The 19611-nt window shown below is 39.8% G+C and overlaps 1 protein-coding gene across 6 annotated transcripts in view; it reads right to left on the reverse strand.

Moving 5' to 3' along the window:
• Positions 1-19611, reverse strand: part of Astn2 (astrotactin 2) — a 1030147-nt gene that overhangs the window by 278049 nt on the left and 732487 nt on the right. Inside the window, exon 1 of one of the 6 annotated variants that reach the window (XM_023701579.1) lies at positions 17695-19599. The exons of the other annotated variants lie outside the window; for them this stretch is intronic. The gene's annotated coding sequence lies outside the window, so the exon portion shown is untranslated. Of the gene's footprint in view, positions 1-17694; positions 19600-19611 lie in introns of those variants that run through there. 6 annotated transcript variants of the gene reach the window in all.

The following is a 19611-nucleotide window of genomic DNA, read 5'->3' on the forward strand; positions in this document are numbered from 1 at the left end:
GATCTCAGGATAAATCCTGAGGGGATTTCACTGACCTTATCAGAACCAAAAGCTACAACTCTTGTTTCATAGGTCCTGATTTACCTTGTTCTTAACCATCCAGCAGAAAAGTATAAAAAGGAAATATAAGAAATAAAGCCATGCTGTTATGTTGAGCTGTAGGGGACTCAGGTCAACAATTTCTGACATTGCCAATCAAGCAGAAGACCCAATAGTATTATGGGATACTGGACTCTTTAGAATATTTTGCTGAGTTTACACACCTATAATATTTAAATAACGGAACTTAACAAAAAAAGGGGATACAGATGAATGTCCATTTTGTATCTGTATATTCAAAGTGGTTAGGATAGATATATAGTTACATTCTCTTAATGAATAGAGTGATTTGTTCTAATGGTGTTTGTAGATAGGATATCATGTCCGCATCTTGTATAGCAATTAACCACTAGAAAGAATGTATGCAATGTGCTAATTATTGATACTGTCCTACCAATTTGATTTGAAACTCTCTCATTGCTATTTTTTTTATCAATATAATTATGGGAAAAAATTAAATATTGAAAAAAAATTTAAAAAAAGCTCCATAGCGTGCATCACAAAGGGAGTCAGGGGATTAGCACAAATTTCCAGAAGTTTCCAAGACAAAAATGCTTTTGTTTCCCTGTGTCAGATGTAGAGAACACACTTGCCTGGAGGTATTTTGAGTCCTGTCCAAGAGAAATTCCAATATAAGGTCAGTGGTGTCCAGAGTGGGTTTCCATGAAATGAATGGCCAGAGAGCCAGTAAGTTGGAAGATCCATAAGAACCAAAGAGAAATTGCAATATTTCATATCTTGGGAGAAGTCTTTAGCCAAGGGGATCAGCACAAAGCCATTTTTGTCCCTCTCCACAAGAGAAAGGATAAACTTCAAAAATTTGCTGGGGGGGGGGGCAGCACAGAGATAGCTCAGCAGTCCAAGCACCTGCATACGCAAACAGAAGGACCTGAATTCAATTCCTGGGATAGCCCATGACTGTAATCCCAGTGCTGCGGATGCTGAAACAAGAGGATCACTATGAGTCTGCACTGCATAGTATGACCCTGTACCAAATACATACACATAAATATTTTTTAAAGGTCTACTAGAGGTAGAGAGTACAGAACTAGGTAACACGATACCAGAGCAACTTTGACCATCCCACTCCTTAACAACTCCTTCCTCTGCTTTGAATGTAAGAGGACAGGAGGAAGAGCAAGTGAGAGAAAGAGAATGCAGGTCACAAATGACCCAACTCCTAATGACCCCACTGCAGAAGTAAGCATATCAGAGATGTCATATTTAGAGATTTGATTATAATTTTGGCCTGGACGTTCTAATTCTTGATCTGAAAGTGTGTTAGTAATGTAAAATATCTACCATATTATTCAACCCACAAGTGCTAACAGGAGTCTGCCAGGACTTTCATCAGGGGCACAGGAAGATAAACCAAGTAGTTGCCTTATTAGCAGTGTTGAGGTCTGGGGAGATAGCTCAGTGGCTTAAAGGCCTGCCTGGAGAGAACAAGGGCCTGAGTTCAATTCCTGGTACCAAAAAATAAAAATAAAAAATAAAAGCAGTGTTGAAACCAATGTAATATTTGCAGAGTATATTTGCCTATTTTCAATTTCTCCTGTCAAGTGAACTAGCAACATCATTGCTATAATGCTTAATACGTTTGTAACTTTAGTTAACGTGCTGGCTAAAAAAAGTATCAATATCATCAACTAAACTGTTAGCTCCATAAGTACACTGGCCAGTCTTGGTGAGCACTTTTACTCTCAGCACAGAGTTCACTGTCTAATATTGTGTACACAGTCTGTAGGTAAGTATCTGAATACATGAATAGAGGAATGTGTGAACCTGTCTCCTTTCTCTCTAACCTTCTCTTTGGGCAGTATTTACTAGACTCTAAATCTGCTATCTCAATTTACTACCACAGAGCCAAAGGCAGTTGGTCTTCATTGCACCTTTGCGACTTATACTCAGTTAGGTAATCTGCCCAAAGCCACACAGATAGTGACCAGACTAGTTATTTTTACCTGGTTCTGCTTCTTGCACTGAACATATTTCCTCTCTGAAAATTTTTCAGCCTCAATTTTTATTCTGCATGGTGACCCTTCCCTGTATCTCTGCCCACAAGCAACGCCCCCCACCTTCCCTACCCATCCCCCTGGGCTATCACATTTTAATGGGTGGAAGGCAATTTCTGGTCTGAAATCCCATCTAATGTTTTATTCACCAAATCATCCTCCAATTCCTTCTTAGACTCTTCACATGGTGTGCAAATACCTCTTGTGAGAGTTCAGAGCTTTATTCTATTTGGAGGCCTTATCTGGACTATCCAAATTTGCACCCTACTTAAAGCTATATTAAGATTAATCAGATAGCAAGGTGAATGAAGTCCATACCACAGAAGCTGCAGGGAGATGCCTGACTGCCCTCTGGTAAAACATATGCAAGTGTGCAAATTTGAGAAATGGAAAGCCCAACAACAAGAGTGATTCCAAAAAGAGAGTAGGTTTACAGACCCTCCAAACAAATTACCTGATATAACCTCATTAGGAAGCTTTTTCCTAAATGCATAAACAATAAGAAAAACCACAGATGGGCAACTATGGCACAGGAGCTTGCTTGACTCTGAATTCCAGATCTCCCATTTTCCAGCTAGATGAGATTGGAGCACTTATCCTGGGGCTGTATTTTCTCACGGGTAAAATGCCAATAATATTATTGTTTAAATCTTGGTTCGTTTGAAGTAGTAATTAGAAACAAAGCCTGAAGAAGAATGCCCAATTCTAAAGACTCAAGAACATCATAAACAGTCGGATCTTGTGCTCCTGGGTCTTGGCACCACCATTTACTCAATTCTTATGTATGTCACAATCTGATTTCTTCCCCTGAAAGCTGCCTGATGCTGCTAAGACATTTCTCTAAATTCACCTGCTTTCTACCTACAAAATAGTCTGGTGTCAAACAGAACCACCAGTCAAGGCCACTGAGCGAGCCTGCCTAGTTTTAGATCACAGGCAGGTCACTACGTTGACCCTAATCATGTGCTCATTAGTAAAATGGGGCTCCTGATCCCACATCCAACTCTTGTAGGAATCAAAGGAGAGATGCTTACCTACCAAATTTACACCTATGGTTTCGTATCATTTTCAACATCATTCTACAAAGTAGAAATTGCTGTCTTCTTTGAAAACTGAGGCTCAGAGTGATAAAATATAACCTGTAAGCAGTTACCTGTCTCCAAGGGAAAACAAGCAATTCTCTTGGAAGGTCCTACTTTCTACAAAAGAGGGACCCCCAGTACAGCCCAGTAGTGCCTGATGTCTTGGCCAGAATCAGGAAGCAGTGAGCACTGAATTTCATCAACAGTTGTGCCTCTTGAGAAAGGACAGACTGTGACCCGTAATTGGAGACTTAAAAATAAGCCATGTATAGTCTCCTGCTGCCCTCTAGTGCCTGCTAAGATGATTGCTCTTGGGAAACATCTGTAAATGATCTATGCCCTGCAAACTGGGTAGACACTGAGGGCAGCAAAGGAGGTAAGATTGGATGCCACCGCTTACTCAGTTGTGTTACTTCCCGTAACACAAGGAAGTCTAGCACAACGACTAGAAAATTCTGAATGACCCTTTCCTTAGGAGGTTTGTCCAATGCTAGGTATATGTGTGTGAATAATTATTTGTTCTAATGTTAGTAGTACTTAAGTTGACACTGCATCTATTAGGAAGATAAAGAGAGAAGGAGAAAGGCCTAGAGATATAATGCAGAGAAAACATAATAGAGCTAGATCTTAAAGGACAGAAAAAGGCCTAGATACCTGCATGGTGGTGGAAAGGACATGGTGTGAATGACAAATGGGTTTGGCTTTCAATTTGGTCAAAACAAAGCATTCTAGGATGGCCTCTGCATCTAGTTGTGCAGATTGAGCAAGAGGGTGACAAGGATGAGTGCGAGGAGAAACCAGATCCATTCTCAGCTCTGCTTGCCAAGTCTATGCCCACAAAATGGAGCCCAAGCAGAGGGGCACCTTCTCTTAGTCCACACAAGAGGAATTGCACTGGCTATCCACAGGCCCGCAGGAGAGCATGGAAGACTACCTCCTCAGGAGAGGCCTGAGTGTTTTCATATACAAAATCGGGCCAGTATCACAGACACCAGATGGTTTTAAAGCTTAAGATAACATGTACCCATGCCAGCCACTTAGTGAACCATGGGATGGCAGTTCTTAATGCTCTTCTTTCACTATTATGACAACATAGCTTTTATGATGGACTAGGATAAGTGCTTTAAAAAGAGAAAGTGGGAAAGAAACTCACATTTCCCAGCCTTCTAGTTATTATCAAGTTCAAGACAGCACTCACAATGTGTTTTGGACACCAAAATGTACAATTTTACAATTACATCATAGCTGAGAAAACAGAGGTTTTAGAGGTGGTAGACTTTGCCCATTCAGAATCTGACTCCGAAAGCCGCTTTTGTATGAAATGGAGTGCCAAGTATCATTAATGGGAGGCCTGCCTTTTCTCTGGGATCTAGCTCCTCCACCTAGTTAAAAACTCTGGCTCAGGTAATGACTCGAAGATGAGCTGCTCTCCGATTCCTTCCTCTTCCCTCCCAGGTGTAGAGATAAGTCAAGGAATCATTCTGGGACTGAGCGTAGGGAGCAAGTGACCTGTGATATATCAATGCCTTGGTTAGGTGAAAACTTCAGATTGTGCCATGTGGATATGACCCAGAGGCAGGAAAGCAGATCAGCAAGGCGACCAGGTCATCGTATGCCAGGACTTTGCCAGGACCAAACTTCCAGGACGGTGAGAATCTAGGGAGGGTAGCCGGTGCCTTTGGTTGGTGGAATCATTGAGCAATAAAATTATAAGCTTCTGACCACTTTCATAGGAGAAACTCGACTCTTGCTTTTGCATTTCTCTACTCTTATCAAAATAGTATTCTATCAGAATTAAAAGATCATTTATTCTTATTCTTATTCTATCAGAATTAAAAGATCATTTATTCTTATTCTTATTTTATCAGAATTAAAAGATCATTTCTGAACATATTCACAGGCATTCCACAACATGGGAAAGTGTGAATTCCTTCTCTTAACTGTTCTGCTAGGGAGAGAGGAAGGCCAGAGAGCTTGTCTAACAAAAAGGAAAATTAAATTAAAATTTTAAAGATGAAACCCATCCGAAATGCCATCTTAACATTGAAGCAATCAGTAAAATTAACATTAACAATTGCTACAATTTTGCGGGCATTTATTCCAGGCCAGATATTCTGCTACTTGTTTTGCATACGTTGTCATACTAAGTTTCCATAAACCCTAGCTGCTGGGGAGAAGTGAGCTCCATTACTGCTTTTTAATGATGATGAAATAGAATATCATAGAAGTCTGGGGTTCAGGAAGCACCAAACTGATTCAATGCTTCCGCCTGCCTTTATTTCTAAGCACACGCTCACATGTTAGGCTGCCTCCCGCAGTGCTCTATTGTTAGAGACTCAGCTCCAGGCCACTATAAGCTCTGTAACTGCAGGTGCATCTGTCCCTTACCCCATAGTGATGAGCATTAAAACTCTTAAAAATAAGAATCTATGGAAAAGGGATAGGGAATCCATTGAAAACTACAGTGTATCTAAAAGTATGGTTAAGGGCAGGCCAATAGCTAAGCACTTACTTAGGCAGATGCAGGGGCTGGGAATTCCATCCCCAGGCCTGCCATGCCAGCCCCACCCCTGGGGCACACTGAAAGGGCAAATGAACCTGGGTGTGGTGGAGCACACCCCTAACCCCAGCACTTGGAAAGCTTTAAACTGGAGAATCAGTATGAGTCTGATCTACCCAGTGAGGCCTGTACACCCTGTGCACCCGTCCTAAACACAAAAAAATAAAAGTATGGTAGATGATGTGTACTTTATAAGGAATCAGAACAATTTTTATTATATGTGATATAAAATAAACACAAATACATTTTATTAAATTGGAGGAAAAGGTACATCCAGCAATGTTTATAGTGCTTTTCCTGGGAAATAATGTTTCACTCATCTTTTTACACAGGAGATATACATATAATTTTCATTAAAAAATACTGAAATTATTAACCCAACTAATAAAACAGTTATGTCAGAGAATTCAAGAAACAGGGAAACAAGACAAGATAGACCTGAAGTCTTTCTGTTTATCTTCTTTTATAAGTTTTTCCTTGGCAATCACACACAAATTTTGCAGACTTTTCTAAAAATAAAAGATGCAACTTATTTTTAAAAATTATAGGCACACTGAAAAACCCAACTACATATCAAATTGTTGACAGAACGAAATAAAAAATAATTTCAACTGGCTTTATCATGTAGTATTTGGGAGGGTGTTATATGCTTACTGACAAATCTTACAAACAAAATGATCTGCAAATAATTTTAAACTACATTTAATGATTTTATCTATAATATTAGTGCTGGTATTATAATTTTGAAACCATTATTTTCATATTTTTGGCTATTCTGTGGCTATATGTGTATATTACTGATACTAAGAACTAACATTTTTAGTGTAAGACAAAAAGTTTAGGTATAAAGTAAAAGAAGTTAAAGAAAAATTCTGTAAAATGAAATTTCAAATGGAAAGAGCTGTCCACTGAAAAGGCCGAGAGTGCAGACAACCCATTAGAAATACATAGACTTAGTGCTTAGATACTGATTTCCAAATACCATTTTCCATTCATTAAGAAAAGAAAAAAAAGATTCTTGAAAAACATCCTGATTCCAAGTCTGGAACAAATATGGCCCAACCAAGCCTAGGAGGTTTTGTAACTCTGAAAAGCAAGGAAGGTCAAGACTACTCACACCTATAATCTCAGCATAGTAAAACCCATAATCCCATCCTTGATCATGAATTAATCTCAAACCCTAGAAGTTCCTGCCCCATGAAACAATTTGAACATCAAAGATAATAATCATAGTAAATGATAGAAATCATCAAAGAAACATATTTCTATTAATTCATAATGTGCTCTAAAGGTAAACTACAATTGCATTAAAGCTCAATCCCAAACTAAATGAACAAACAGCAAACAAATGGTGCTCACTGGTCACTATTGGAAACTGCTAGATCAGTATATTATTCTGAAAATTAATTGGCCAAGTATTATTCGTAATTTTATCATGTGAAAAGGATTTTAGGGAGGCTGGGGAGATGGCTCAGTGGAATAGGCGCTTCCCTGGCAAGCACAAGGGCCTGAGTTCAAACCCTGGTTCTGCCAAAAGAAAAAAACAAAGGATTTTAGGGTGTCCCAGTTACTCTTCTCTCATCGCTAGGACAAAATACCTGACACTCAAAATGAAAGAAAGAAAGGTTTATTTATCTCACAGTTACTAGAGGTTTCAGTTCATACTCAGCTGGCTCCAAGGCAGAGTGGCACAGGGCAGAGAGCAACCGTTCATGGTGGTGGCAAAAAGCAAGAGAGCAAAGGGAGGAGTAGCTACAACAGCTACAGGGAGGAAGTCTGTCTCCCTTAAGTTGCATTCAGGCTATATGCCCCAGGCTGGGGAAGTACTCACGCCCATAACCAGCAAAGCTAAAACCCATAATCCCACCTTTGATCATGAATCAATCTCAAACCCAAGTCCCTGCCCCATGACTCCATAAGTCTTTGGCAGGACAGCTAGACACAAACCATAACATAGGGCAATATTACTGGTAATTAAGCCAGAAAGAATAATAAAATTATAAAATTACTGTCCACCATATCTAATAAAGTAACAGATATAGACAATTATCAAAACATCTTAGAGGTTTCAGTTCATACTCAGCTGGCTCCAAGGCAGAGTGGCACATCCTAAAACATCCTAAATACATCCTAAAACCATAAGGAAGGGTGATAGGAAAGTTTCTACTGAATAAATCAAACGGATAGCAACTGAGTCTGCTGATCAATCTTATCATGATTACATCTACTAAAAGTAGACATCAAGTCCTCATACAATATTACAGGAAGTGCACTTCTGGTATACTTTAGATGATATTTCTTAAACCCACGGGTAGAATTGAGGGGTTCATGGACTTATACATGGAAAAAAGTCTATGCATTGAAACCTGGCATTATCTTAAATTATGAATATAAGCAATAGAGTAGGAGCAAAATATTACATTTCTTTGACGCGACTGAATATATATATGTATATATATAATCTTGTTACAGTTTTCACAAATATCTGAAAACACATTCTACTCAGAAATTCTCTTAGACTATCCAATAGATCTTATCATCAATAAAAGAGTACATCTCAGGAGAAATCCTGAGGGAATTTCACTGACCTTATCAGACCCAAAAGCTACAACTCTTGTTGCATAGGTCCTGCTTTACCTTGGTCTTAACCATCCAGCAGAAAAGTATAAAAATGAATTACAAGAAGTAAAGTCATGCTGTTATGTTATGCTGTAGGGGACTCAGGTCAACAATTTCTGACATTGCCAGTCAAGCGGAAGACCCAATGCTATTATGAGCTACTGGACACTTTTAGAATATTTTACTGAGCTTACATACCTATAATATTCAAATAACGGAACTTAACAATAAAAGGGTATACAGATGTATGTCCATTTTGTATCTGTGTATTCAAAGTGGTTAGGATAGATATATAGTTACATTCTCTTAATGAATAGAGGGATTTGTTCTAATGGTGTTTGTAAATAGGATATCATTTCCGCATCTTGTACAGCAATTAACCACTAGGAAGAATGTATGCAATGTGTTAATTATTGAAATTGTCCTATCGATTTGATTTGAAACTGTCTCATTGCTATTTGTTTATCAATAAAATTATGGGGAAAAAAAGCAGGGAGTTTACATAAATAATGCCTAATAATCAAAACATATGAAATTACAATTTTAAAAATCCAATGAATAGTAACATATTTTCTATTAAATATAATGTCTAATGTTGCAGAAAAAAATAAAATAAAAAATAAAAGAGTACATATATTAATACATTTTAAAAATATTTTGATGACACTATCTTGATATAGTTCCTTTTGTAAGTTCCTATATATTTTTATGCAATGAAAAATGTTGGTCAGAGAAAGGGGTGAATAGTAGTCATCAGTCTACTAGCAAAGGAGTCCAGGCAACAAAAAGAAGAGATGAACTCCTAAAAGAGAGTAATAAACCACAACACACAGAAGCAATAGGGGGCCAGCCATATAACTGGGCCGGCCAAATAGCTCAGTGGATTAAAGCACTTGCAAGCAGGCATAAGGGCCAGGGTTCAATCCCAGGGCCTGCTGTGCCGGCCCTGCCCCTGGAGTGCACTGAGACAGCAACTGAGACTGAGCATGGAAGCATGTGCCTATAATCCCAGCTCTTGGGAAGCTTTAAACGGGAAGATCACCAGGAATCCAATCTAGTAGTGAGACACTGAATATCCCGTAGATGCTTCCCAAAAATCCCCCCAAAAAAAGAAAAAAGGAGAAAGCAATAAGACAAATTTGCAATGTAGAACAGTTTGTTTGTTTACTCGGTATTTTTGAGACAGGTTATCATCATGTAGTTCAGCCTGGCCTTGAACTCACCATACAGCCCAGGCTGGCCTTCAACTCATAGCAGTTCTACTACTTCAGCCTTCTAATTGCCGGATGGCAGGGGCATACCACCAAATAACAGCATGGACAAAAGCAAAGTGTGGAACCTTTATAAATTAAAAGAGACCTAATACAACATATGGGCATTTTTTTATCCTTATTTAAATATATCCACTATGACAAAAAAAAAAGGTATTTTAAAAGCTAGTTTTTTAGATTCAAACTTTAAAAATTGACTTTGAACTGCTAGATGTTATAACATTATGTTAAAAACAGCTATCTTTCACAAATACGTACTAAGGTGTTTATAAGAGGAATCACATGGTATCTGAGATTTGGTTTAAAATATTTCAGCAACGAAAAACAAATTAAGGTTGTACAATAGCTGAACAAAATTGGTAAAATATTGACAATTGGTGCGTAATAGGCACACAGAGACTCACTATATTATTTTCTCTCCCATTGTGCATACTTGAAAATTTCCTTAATGAAACATTAAGACACCTGCCAAAATGATTACACAAAGTTGGCAAAGGCAGTGATTGCTGGGAGCAAAAAGAGGGTGCTTTGTAGGATCTACACTAGGTGCTGTTTTGATGCTCTCTTATAAATGCATACTGACTTGTGCTATTTTTAAAATACTATTTCTACAACATTTTTAGGATCACAGCAAAATTGGGAAGAAGATACAGAGATGTCCCTGGCCTCAAACATGCACAGGTTTTCCCATTGTCAACATCCCCACTAGAGTCGTATATTTTTCACAACTGATAAACATACACCAACATATCACAATCACCTGAAGGCCACAGTTTATATATTAGGAGTCATTTCTGGTGCTGTATAACCATTGGTCTTATACAAATACACAATGGGTATGTGTCTGCTATTATGGTATCACACAACATATTTGCACTGCTCTAAAAATCCTCTGAGCTCCACCTATGCAGTCTTCGACCTCCTGCAGCCATTGCTCTTCCAGAGCTCTCTACAATATTGACACATCCAGGGATGATGCATAGTTGTAATCATACAGCTGGTAGTCTTTTCAGACTGGATTCTTCTACTTACTAATAAGGTTTTAAGGTTCCTCTGTACTGTAACAATGTAAGAGAGCTGTTTCTTTTCAGTGAGCATTGTGATACCCGGTCAGGACATGACCCCTTTTATGTATCCGCTGACCTACTAAAGAACATCTTGGTCACTCCCAAATTTTGGTAATGATGAATAAAGCTGCTATAAATGTCCAGAAGCAGGCTTTTTGTGAGGATATGTTTTCAATTCCTTTGGGTGTGTACCAAAAAAGCCAAGTACTAGACCTTATTATAGTACATGTTGTTTTGTAAAAACCTGTCAATTTGCTTTCCAAAGTGGTGATGCCAATCTGCATCCCCACCAGCAATAAGTGAAAGTTGCTTCATATCACCTCAGCATTTGGTGTGGTCAGTATTCTGGACTTTTGGTCACACTAATAGGGGTACACTGCATAGATACCTTGTTTTAGTTTGCATTTCTCTAGTGAAATATAATGTGGAACATTTTTTTTACTATACTGTCATTTATGTATCTTCTTAAATAACTGTCACATATTTTCATCTATATCTTCTTTGACAAGGTTTTTTTTTTTTTTTTTTTTTTTTTTTTCCGGAACCGGGGACAAGGTATCTATTAAGTTTTAGTCATCTATATATACCTTTTCATTTATCTCTTTGATGTCTATTAAGGTTGTTTTGTTTTGTTTTGCTTTCTCAGCTAGGACAACACTATGTAATTTAGGCCAGTCTTAAACCTTCAGTATAACCAAGGCAAGGTTGGATTTGATCCTCTAGCCTCAGCATCCTGAATAAGAGGATGGCAGGTGTGAACCACCACACCTAGCTATTAAAATTTTAAAGCACTTTATTCAAGCTATTTGTTTTGTTCTTGTTGAGTTTTAAGAGTTCTTTGTGTTAACAGGCTGTTTCACTGAATGACTGTAAGTGCTTTATCGGTTTTTGCAGACTTTCTCTAAATTTGTGGCATGTCTTTTCATGATTTCCATATTGTCTTTTGCAGACCAGAAGTCTTTAAATAAAGCCCAGTTTATCAACATTTTCTTATGCATTGTGTTTGAAGTTTTAAAATAGCATCACAATTTCTATATTTTTAAGAAATAATGGGGCTGGGGAGATGGCTCAGTGGAATAAGTGCTTCCCTGGCAAGCGCAAGGACCTGAGTTCAATCCCCGGTTCCACAAAAATAAATAAACAAACAAACAAACAAACAAACAAAATAGGCTGGGGAGATAGCTCAGCAGACTAAGCACCTGCTTAGGCAAGAGCAGGGACCTGGGTTCGAACCCCAGTACCACCTGCTGGGCCAGCCCCACCCCAGCCCAGGTGTTCTGAGTTGGCCATTGAGACAGGTTTGGTGGCACATGCATGTAATCCCAGAGCTGGGGAGGCTGAAAACAGGAGGATCACTATGAGTCAGATGTGTACTGAGACTCTGTACCAAATATATAAAATAAAATAACTGCTATAATGCAAACAGACTATGTGAGGAGACTGAACAAAGGTGACCGTCTCAGTAAACAGCTAATCTTGCAGATGTCAATTGATGGATTAGTGATAACGATCAGCAAAAGAAAAGGTGGCATGAGTCATGGAGCCAAGAAGATCAAGAAATTTGGCACTGGGGTTGAGATTCAGGGCTTAAAAAAAATAAGACCCATGGAAACACTCCTGGTATGCCTCATTCAGCGATGAGTTGGGTTGAGACTGGTGAAACTACACAGGGAACACACCTGGGCAGGGCTTCCGGGCTAGGAAGGATGTGACCTTTAACCTCACACAGTGGGATTAGCCCACTGCACAGTGGGTCTAGTCAGTGACAAACATGTATGTGGTAATAGAACTTCAAAATTCTCAAATAGTTGTGTCATATCAGCTCAAGAAAAAAATGAAAAGAAAAAAATTTCTGCACAAAGATGTTTATTCATTCTTATTTGTACAAAGATGAGCTTGTCAACTTGACAAATTTCTTATGTAGCCAGTATGACAGATAAGAAGGCTGGGAAAAAAGATCTCAAATATTTCTTCATACTAGGTAAATAAAAGATCAATTTATATTTATAGGAAAAGCACTTGTTGGATAGCTAGAATCATCATCAAGTATGGATGAAAACATTAAGGAGAACTTTGTTTTAGATATGTATATATTTATATGTAAACATAAATATACATTTATATATTTATATTTTTACATTTGTATATATTTACAAATAATTTATAAATATAGAGTGATTATATTAAGTGATACAGTTTATTCTTTTCAAATACTCTTACACATTAAATTTAAATTCAGTTCAAGCATCTACTGAGCAAGCAGCATGGATCAAGTGTTGGTTAGACTGAAAAACATACAGGTATAAAATATGACATATGGAGATTGAGGCAATTTCACCAAAATGTAGAGCCAGGTAGGTATCTATACAGACAGACAGACACATATGAAAATATAATGAGAGAAAAGGGAATAAAAAACAGATGGAAAACAAGAGACAGGAAAAAGCCTCTGAGATAGTCTTCAACAATCTCCCCTCCGGATATTCACTGCCTGTTACTACCTGCTTCAATTTAATAGCTTGATTAGAGCCAATATGACATGACAATAGGGAGGGGATGCCACTTGTCTGATTAGTTACAAAAGACTATGTGGCTTCCATCTTGTTAGCTGAGCCCTTCCTGTGGGCTTTGATAAAATAAAATTAATAATAGAGTGGCTCATGTGGCAAGGAACTGAGAACAGACAATAGACTAAAGCCAGCAAGGAATGGAGACCCTAGTCACCTACATTAGTAATCTTAGAAATGATACTTCCTAGTCAGGCCTCCAGATGAGACTTCAGTCCTGGTCAATAACTTGACTGCAGCCTTGAGAGACACTGTGAAGCAAAGAACCCACCTAACTTGTGCAAAGATTCCTGGGTCACAGGAACTATATCATAAGTATGTGTTCTTTAGGTGGCAAAATTTTGAGTCATTTGTTATGTGACACATTAGCAATACAGGCACACAGATATCCCTCCTTTAACCCCCAAGTTCCATTTCTATACTAGGTTGTTAAATCGACTGGTCACTAAATAAGGAGCTGAAGGGCCAGCCTGATAGCTCAGCAGACCAAAGCACCTGCTTTGGCAAAGTGCAATGAGCAGGATTTAATCCCTGGCCTGCCATGCCGGCACCACCCCTGGATTGCGCTGAGATAGCAGTTGAGACTGGGCATGGTGACGCACACCTGTTATCCCAACACTTGGCTGAAAACAGGAGGATCACTACGAGTATGATCTACATCGTCACCCTGTAGACCCTGTCCTAAATACAGGGGAAAAAATAAAGGAATTAAACATATACTAAATACATGACAATATTCAGAAAAAAGAAATGGTCAAAAGAAACTCCAACTTGATGACTTTGCTTTTATTTGCATGTCTCTTACATGCAGTATGGGAATGTATAAAACATAAAACTATAGTATTATGCAGTACAATCAACAAAAATTATAAAGTACTGCATAGTACTGAACTGTAGAAGAGGTCACCACAAGGCTGCACAGCCGCTCTTGCTCCTGCATCACAGCCCTATGTTAAATGTGGGTCATAAGCCAAGCAGCAGGGGCTAAGTTCAAACAGGGCCCCTTGGTGGGTCGTAACCCAGCTGTTAAGCAGGTAGGTCATTAAATGAGGAATGTCTATATAACTTTACATTATTTCATGAAAATTCTATTAATCGCAAACCTCTAGATTCAGACAAATTTGGTTAGGAGGTATGAGAATTTAAATTCCTAACTTTTTTCCTCCTCTATTCTGTAAGCAAAACATTCCTCTTCTCCTCATAATTAAGTTGCTAATAAGTGAGGAAAAGGAGTCTTTTTGTTGAGAATAATGACATTGGTAACAATATTATTTTTTAAAATTTTTATTTTTATTTACTTTTTTGTCCTGTCAGAGGTGAATATTCTACTGGCATCCAAATACTATAGGTGTTTGAACTCAACCAAACAATCCAACACTGTCCAGCAGTCTATAATATTAGTGGGTCATCCTCAGAAGTTATTGAGCCGAGCCCCCTACAGCTCATTGTATCAACATGGATTCACTTTATATACCTCATTTTTACACTTTTCTGCTGGATGGTTAAGACCAAGATATAGCAAGACCTATATACCAAGATGTGTAACTTTGGTATCTGATAAGGTCAGCCAAGTACTCTCAGGATTTATCCTGTAGCCCTGTACCGCCTTTTGTACATCCTTTTGTCAGTGTCTGACATGAGGATGAGTCACAGCCATTGCTTGAACAATTTGCTCTCTGTGAAGACTTGAGAAAATGTTTTTTCTCTTCATGTGACTCTCTCCAGGCTCACTTTAGATCATCGAACACATTCTGTGGCTCCATAATCTTCTTGATCAGAAAATTTGGAGCACAACTGAGTTACATGTTGGGTAACAATATTATTAATGACAACCATGTTTAACATTCATAGAGTACTTATTCTTTACCAAGTAGGACTAAACCTTTTAGATCTACTGGGTCATCTAATATTCATAGTTCTATGTGGCAGATAACTACTACTATTCCCATTTTGTGGAGGATACAAATGAAGAACAAAGATGCTAAATTGCCTGAGGTTGCAATGCTTCAGCTGTTACAAGTCACCAAGCAACTACTTCACATCATCTTATCCGTCCCAAAATACCTTCCAGGCAGCTGGAGTTGGTGCTTTACCTGCCTACAAAGCCTTCTTTCTTCCTACATGATGGTGTACTTAGACCACAAACTTATTGCAATAATAACAAATGTAACATAATGAATACTGAAAGTACGTGTCAGGCAAAATAGTAAGCATTTTCGATCCAAGCATTTTATAACTAAGATCTCATTTTGCTCTTAACAGTACTGCGAGTCAGGAAACCCTGTTTCAAAGTGAAAGAAAACCATTTTTTTTTTTTTTTTTAGAAATGGAGGAAACAGTGTTTAGCTGTTTCCCTCAAAAAAGATGTTTTAAAGACCCAGCTCCTAGGGTATCAAAATGTGACTTTAATTTGTAATTCAGAATGTCATAGACGTAATCAGTTAAGCTGACTTCACCCACCCTGGAGTGGGCCAGCCCCTTACTCCAGTGGGACTGGGGTTCACCAACCAAGGAATGCCCAACGCCACCAGAAGCTAGAATAAGCAAGGCTCTGGCTTGACCTCGGCCTGTGTACACCTTGAATTCAGACTTTACATCTCCTGAACCGTGAGGAAAAAAACAAAAACGGACCCGTTTTAAGCCACGGACTTTGTGGCAGTTTGTGACTTTGTTCTAAGTAACTGATACAAGTGGTTTAAATGTGAAATGAAAAACCATTATATTAAAATTCTGAATAAAGACTCCACAAAGAGTATCTTTAAAATGTTTAAGAGGGATGTTAATATTGTGCCAGCATATGAAAAACTGTAATATAAAAGTGAGTACAGATCCCTGGAGGGCTTACTTTACTCTGCAATTTTTATGGGAAGTGTGGCAATCAATTCAATCAGTAATTTCAACATTAAGAAAGACAGTCAAATGCACACACATTATCTTTTAAGTAAGAAGAGGATTTTTTTTTTTTTTTTTTTTTTCGGAACTGGGAATTGAACTCATGCCCTTGCACTTGCCAGGCCAGCGCTTATTCTACTGAACCATCTCCCTGGCCCCCAAGAAAAGGATTTTTTAAAGGCAACCTTGAGTTTTATCCTTGGGCTTTCAGAAGTACCATGAGTTCTTCTCTATGATTGGGAAGACATCAATATCAATATATGCTCTGTGTGAGTGTGTGTGTGCGTGCGCGCGTGTGCGTGTGTACAGTTCTGAACTGGATCTCTGAGCTGTTAACTATGGCTTTGCGGGACAGTGCTTTCTTCTCCCTGCCTAGTTTGAGAAAGGATAAGTTAGAAACCATCTGACAGCAATTTTCTGATATCTTCTACCTGTAATAGCATATAGGTGGACATACACCCCTACCCAAAAGCCTCTGAGGTTCTAGTGGAATAAACCAAATTGAACCTCCAACTGGTAGACATCCAGGGAAGATACCATTTCCCACTCTTCTGGTAACATTGCTCAGATCAGCGAGAGAAAATTATTGCCTTGAAAGAATTATACCAGGTGATCATAAGGAGAGTCAAAATGTACAGGCATCGCCTGATTTCCTAAGTATCACTGTTATGGTTTGTGTCTAGTTTTCCCCCCAAAGACTCATGCAGTCATGGGGCAGGGACTTCTAGAGTTTAAGATTAACTCATGATCCACTGGGATTATGGGTGATCCACTGCGATTAAAGATTAAAGGTCTTAGTACGGCTGAGATTATGGGTGTGAGTGCTACACCCAACCTGGGGTAGAGAGCCTAAATGCAATATAAGAGAGACAGAGACACAGACTGTCTCTCTCTCTCTGTCTGTCTCTGTCTCTGTCTCTGTCTCTCTCTCTCTCTCTCTCTCTCTCTCTGTTGCCATTGTTGTTCCACCATCATGAACTGGATGCTTTCTGCCCTGTGCCACCCTGCCTTGGAGCCAGCCAAGTATGTACTGTGAACTCCAGTAACTGAGCTAAACAAACCTGTCCTTTCTTCATTTTGGGTGTCAGATATTTGCCCCAGCAATGAAAGAAGAGTAACTGAGACAATCACCATCTCTAAGTATTACCTTTTCTTTTGAATCTTTTTTTTTTTTAAATTCAGGCCCTTGTGCTTGCCAGGCAAGTGCTTATTCTACTGAGCTATCTCCCCGGCCTTCTTTTGAATCTTATCAACCTTAATAAATGGAAAGACGGCTTGTGCCCTTAAATATTGGTATCTCTGGGCTGGTGTTTCAGAGTATGTCATGGGCTAACGGGCCTGGGTTTGTACTCTAATGCTGCCACTTCCTAGATGTTGACTTTAAGCAAATTCTTTCATCTACTGGGTACCTCTTTTGCAACATGAAGCTACTGCTCTCTACTTGAGGAATTGTTAAAGAGACAGTGATATAAGTATCTATAAAGTATCTATTAAAGATGCTCAATAAATGGCCAACTCTTACCTGACTGATCCCACTGAGTTATTCTGCTGCTAGAATAACTCCAGGTAAAACAGGAAATGTGGCTTGCCTCAGGTCACATTTTGTTCTGACTTCTTTACTCAGCAAATCTTACTGCTATGTTCAGTTGAGCATTAGGCTAACCGAGGAGGCAGTGTCCTTCAGGAAATACACATCTCACTGGTGAAGGCCATAGGTAATGAATAATTTAAGTCCAACTAGTATATGCTTTGTGAGAAAACATCAAGGCTACAGGTCCTCATGCAGTGAGCACAACACAGTTACCAGGAGCACGAGGTCAGGAAAGCACAAGCCCCTTCCTCTGACTTTCCAGGGTTCTCTCTGTATGCATCAGTTGCCAATTTCAATCAAAAGTACTCTACGTCTTTCAGTCTCCAACTGGGATCTCTTCTCAGTCCAATTTTCACTCAATCTACTCATGATCTATCTGAGGAAACCCAGATGGCTCTGGATTGCTAGTCCATTGTTGAGGCTTCCAATCAAGGAGTCCAGAGTCCCTGGGAGGCCTGCTCAAAGGGCCATGAAATATGTCAATCAAACCTCCTGTTCAGTCTAAAACCTGAAATGCTGAAGGCTAGGAATTATGGAGCCAGCAGCCCAGAAGGTGTAAAAACTAATTACATTTTTTTTAATTTATGAAAAAGTCAGTACAAATCAGTCATGATCTGGATTAATCCTCATACCAAATCCCATTTTCATTTGGAGATAAAACAATTCTTAAAATCGAGTTTACATAGTTTTGATTTGTTTTGTTTTTCTGATTTTGTGTGACTGGGGATTGAACCCAGGTTCTTTTCACATGCTAGCTAAAATGCTGAGCTATACTCTCAGCTCCTTTAAAATATTACTTTGAGGGAAAGTGTCACTGGGTTGCCCAAACTGTCTTCAAATTTCTGATCCATTTGCCTCAGCCTCCTGAGTAGCTGGGTTGAGTGGCACTGGGTACCATGCCTGGCTCTCCGAATTGGGTTTAACAAGGTTCTAACATTTAGGAACTAGTGACCGTGTTGTTTAATCACACAGGTATCAGTCACTTTATTTTAAAGTGCTGTTATGACAATGAGCTAGGCTGGTGAAATGTATAGTTGTGTCCACTCAGAAAACCCTTAAAGAGTTAAGTTTTATTATTGTTTCTGTTTAATCATTGTGCAGGGTTACACTGCTACGTGAAATTTCGATACCAAGCGGACGGAGATTACAGTACTTGAGACCCCTTTGTGCTCCTGAGCTACACAGTCTGAGAGGTTGACTGGCCTCCAACTACTCTAGGGAAGGCAGGTCCTGCCAGGCAGAGGGCAGATCAGCCCCGACCCGGTACGGACGCTCCCTCCGGCCCCACGCCCCGAAGCTGGCCTCGGCTCGGGCTCCAGGTCAGCTGCCCCTGGCAGGCAGGCAGGCAGGCGCGGGGCCCACGATGCCCGCTCCCCCTCCGCCCCGCCTCGGTCTCCCAGCAGCGCGCAGACCAGAGACTCCTTCGGGGCAGGGCTCGCTGCTCAGCGCAAGTCCCTACAGGGAGGCGCGTGGGTGGCAGGAGCACAGGGCCGCAGGCACTGCCTTTGGAAGAGCCCGCGTCGGGGCAGGAGCTTGTCTTCTCCTGCCCCATCTCTCGGATGGGAAAGCTGAGGTTCCGAGAGGCCCTTCTCCCAGGAGTCCCGGCTCTTTTGAGGTTACCGAGGTCCTGCACTCCTGGAGGTCACGGTTCAGTGAAGGAGTTGCGACCTTGGGACGGAGTCGACCCGCGAGTTCCGGCTTGGCTTTCGACTCGCTGAGACAACTCGGGCAGAGCCCTTGCGGTCCTGGGCCTGAGTTTCCTCTCGCGCGCGAAGAGGAAGAAGCCTGCTTCGGGTGTTGCTAAAGCCTCCAGCCAGGGAGACTCGGCCCTCAGCCACCTCCTGCTCC

The sequence above is a fragment of the Octodon degus genome, unplaced genomic scaffold (assembly GCF_000260255.1).
Source record: "Octodon degus isolate 3935 unplaced genomic scaffold, OctDeg1.0 scaffold00137, whole genome shotgun sequence".
NCBI lineage: Eukaryota > Metazoa > Chordata > Mammalia > Rodentia > Octodontidae > Octodon > Octodon degus.